This window comes from Triticum aestivum, chromosome 1A, assembly GCF_018294505.1.
Source record: "Triticum aestivum cultivar Chinese Spring chromosome 1A, IWGSC CS RefSeq v2.1, whole genome shotgun sequence".
Lineage (NCBI taxonomy): Eukaryota > Viridiplantae > Streptophyta > Magnoliopsida > Poales > Poaceae > Triticum > Triticum aestivum.
In genome coordinates this window covers 532,583,762-532,588,102 of record NC_057794.1, presented here as the reverse complement: position 1 = coordinate 532,588,102, position 4,341 = coordinate 532,583,762, and positions in this window count along the sequence as shown.

Sequence of the window (4,341 nt, the reverse complement as noted above, 5' to 3'; positions counted from 1 at the left end):
CGAGAACAATATCTTGGTGGGACTGGGGTGTAGCAACTCTTTCTGCTTCAACTCTTGGTTCTTGTTCTTCATCGGCTAACACAACCGGAATATCTTCAGCCATTTTGGCTTCAGACTCAGACACGTGCATAGTGGGAGTGACTTGGGGCCTTGGTCCTTTGTGAAGCCTGCGTAATGCTGGCGACGCTTGCGGAGATGGAGTGTGCTGGGCCTCAAAGTCATCATCATCTTGCACTGGTGAGGTAGCTTGCGGTTGGGGAGAACTTGGGGTGTCTTGTCGTTGTGGGTGATCAGCCCATGATGCATCCTGAGCAGTTGGCGTCAGAGGACGACCAATGCTGATGAGTTCGTTGTGCGTGAGCACAGGGGATGATACCAATTGGTGCTCGATCTGAGGAAGGACTTCATCATCTTCAACATTGTCATGAGGACCAATGTCTTCAGCTGCGGTGGGGTCAACAGCTGGATTGTCTTCAGCTTCAGGAGCCTCTGGAGAAGCAGGCTCATGAACTATCACTCGGCGTTCTTGATTTTCAGACGCAGGACGAGCCACTGAGATTGGCTCGACCTCAAGGGGCTCTGTGGGAGCAGCCCGATCTCTCTTCTTAGTTTTGTGTTTCTTAGTTGGAGGAGCATCATCAGTGGTGCCCTTGGTTTTGCGCTTTCTGGCTTCAGCTTCAGCTGCCCTTGTTTTCTTCAGTTCTGAAGCCACTATGGGGACCTTAGGCTTCGAGCCTGTCATACTGGCTGGGAAGACAATTGGATGTACTTCTTGCCTTGGTGCTTCGGGTTCTGCCACGGCTGGCTTCTTCTTCTTCTTGGCCACCATTCTGGGGTTGATGCCTGGTCGCCCCAAGGCCTTGCGCTTTTCAGCTTCATTATATCCTTGGACACATTTAGCAGCAAGATCCTTCATGCGCTCACGAGAACCTTTGGTTTCTTCGCGTTTGGTTCGGAATGCTTCCTTAAGCTCATGCATCATGGTCTGGAAGTTCTGAATGTCTTCAACATTGAGCTTGGCCATATGCTTCTTGAACTAAGCCTTTTCATAATCTATCTTATGCTTCAGCTCAACAATCTTCTGAGCTAGAGCCAGCTCAGCAGCAATGGCTCCGTGGAAGGCGACGCTGAGGCCAATGGGAAGCTAAAGATCATCAAAGCTAACATTTGGGCTGTCAAACCACTCATCAATGAATGTGTTGATGATTTCAACATCAAAGAGAGGAAGGTCATTGAAGATTTCTGCCTCTTGCTTGCTCTTGATCAACTGCTCAAGAGCGTCATCGCCAAGATCGTCGTCGCTGGACAGATCAATGGCGTCATTCTCATTTCGTAGAACAACAGCAGGGGTCAGTGCTTGGCTGGTGGGTTGCATGGGCATCTTCACCTTGGAGGGCTTGGAGATGCGTGACAGATCTTCAGACTGCCCACTCTGTTCAGGAGGTGCAGTTGCCAGAGGCTTCGCCCGTAAGACCTTTGGTGCAGGGACAGGCTTTGAAGCTTTAGGCTTCTTCAGCTTCTTTGGCTTCGGTGGTGCAGGCACTTCGTCAGATTCAGCATCGTTTGCAGGTTGATCCACGATTACCCCTTGAACCATAATATGAGTGATGAGACCTTCCAGGTTGTAGAAGAGCCCAACAAGATTGGGTTCAGCGTCGCGTGAGCCATCGACACGAGGAGCAGAGGGACCTGGGTTGAAGTCTAATCCCCACGACTTCTTGTTTTCTTTAGCAGAGTTCCTGGCAAACTGAAGGTTGCGCTTGAACAGATTGTCATCACAACACCATAGCAATGACGATGGGTCTGCATCTGCAGGCTGAGGTCCACGGACCATGCAGGGATAGAAGCCTTGTTCAATGGCTTCAACTCTGGACCTGGGTTGAAGATTTTTGTATAGGATGTCTCCCCACGGTCGCTTGATGGCATTCTTCTCAGCATACTCCTGGGTCACGAACCTGTACTTGAACCACTGTTCTGCCCAATATCTTCGAATCCATTGGATTCGAGTTTTCCGCTGGTTGTAGTCCTCCTCCGGATCTGTCTTGTACAACTCATAGAGGTCAGGAGGCAAATCAATTGAGGTGTTGCCACGACGCTGTCTACCCCCCTTCCTTGCAGATTTTTCTGGTGCCATGAAGTTCAGACTGAAAGGCTTCAAAACTGTCAAAGTCTTCTGTCTACTAGTCAGACAAGAACTGGCTTCAGGAGAATTTATATGATGCTGTAAGAATTCTGCAAATGAATGCAGACTATGAGAACCAAGGGATTCTCCCATGGACATGTACCTGTGACAGCATTAAGGTGCGAGGGAAGGGGAAGAGGTCATATGCATTCTCAGAAGATTTTGAAGGTAAATCAGTTTAGAAGACATTGACCTCATAGTGCGAAGCCATTCACTCATAGATAGAGAGTTGGTTCCAGATTTGTACGAATCCACGAATAAGTACAAGTGAGGAATCTAACTACTTTGTGAAGCATAAGTGAACATACTAGGCATATTATGAGATGCAGTATGAAATAGATCCAACTTGTGTGAATAGAAACTTGTAAGTGCATCTAGTGCCACCCCTAGTTGGTTTTGGGGTATTAACGACAAACCTGGTTGAGGGACTAATGTGTTTATGAGAATTGCAGGATAACATAGGTAGAAGTCCCTCATTGATTCAGTTTTCCTACCAGAGATGACCCCTAAAAATGTATGAAGACATTGAAGTCAAAGGTGGTATATGAAGATATTCACATTGAAGACTATGACAAGAGAAGACACCACATGAAGCCTATGGAGCTCGAAGACTTAGATCTTTCGTAGTTCTTTTTCTTTTGTGTTGAGTCATAGGAACCACCGTACTGTTAAGTGGGGTCCAAGAGAACCAGTCAGAATGACTGAAGTGATGCCTAACCAAAACCTATGTCTTCGAGTGAAGACTATGAGAGCGAATCTTGTCCAGAGTCGGACAAGTCAGCTTTGCTTGCAGCCCAAGTAAAGTTTCCGTGTGAGTTTGAAATCTAACCGTTGGAACACGTGTCAGTTCCTTAGTGACCCAGGGTCATTTCAGACAAATCAGGTCGGGTTGCCTAGTGGCTATAAATAGCCCACCCCCTACAACCATAAACGGTTGGCTGCTCAGATTGAGAGTACGGCTTTTGTCGTTTGAGAGCAACCACCTCGAAGCCTTTGAGAGAGAATTCCTTGCGAGGATAAAGCCCTAACCACCCAGAGCAGAATTGGGCATCACTTAAGTCTTCTTGTCTGTGTGATCTGAAGACTTATTACACTTGAGGACTGTGCATCCTCCAGCCGGTTAGGCGTCGCGTTCTGAGCATCCAAGAGACATTGTGGATTGCTGGTGAACAAAGTCTGTGAAGGTTTGGGAGTCTACCTTGAAGACTTACCAGAGTGATTGGGTGAGGTCTGTGTGACCTTAGCTCAAGGGGAATACGGTGAGGACTGGGTGTCCTGAGCTGCGTGTTCAGGACTGGGTGTCCGGGACTGTGTGTCCTAAGGTTTAAATACCTAGCCGCCCCAACCAGACGTACAGTTGTCACAACAACTGGAACTGGTCCAATAAATCATTGTCTTCAACGAGTCACTGGTTTCATCTTCCCTTCCCTTTACTTACTATTGCTCCTTGTGAAGTCATTGTATGTTTGCACTATCTTTTGTCTTCACTGAGTGACTGCATGTTCTATATGGCTTCATAATATCTTCCTACCTGATCCTTACTACATTGCTGCTATTAAGTCATTGTGCTTTCACTTTATTGAATACTTGACTATGGCTTGCCTAGTGTAGTCTACCTTCTGCTGCATGGTAATACGTTTATTTCTATCGTTTGTCTTCATAACTTCCACGTTTTGAAGACTTTCATAAAAATCGCCTATTCACACCCCCCTCTAGTCGATATAACGCACTTTCAATTGGTATCAGAGTAAGGTGCTCCCTTGTTCTGTGTGATTTGGTTTAACCACCTGGAGTTTTAGCTATGTCGACTGCAGGGATAATTAAAGTCTCCGCTGCGTGCCCCGTCTTTGATGGAACTGAATATCCCTACTGGAAGAATAAGATGCGCATGCATCTTGAAGCCATTGACGTCGACATATGGTATGTCGTCGAGAACGGCGTTCCCAAGGCTGGAGAAGGTGTCACTGCTACTGATGTCAAGAAATTTGTTCAACTAGACTCTACTGCCAAAAATATCATCTGTGGTCATTTGACCAAAGGACAGTATGGCCGTGTGAGTGCTTTGAAGACATCTAAGCTGGTCTGGGACTGGCTCTCCAAGGTCAATGAAGGCATCTCAACCCAGAGAGATCAGAGAATCAGTGTCCTTCGCAACCTCT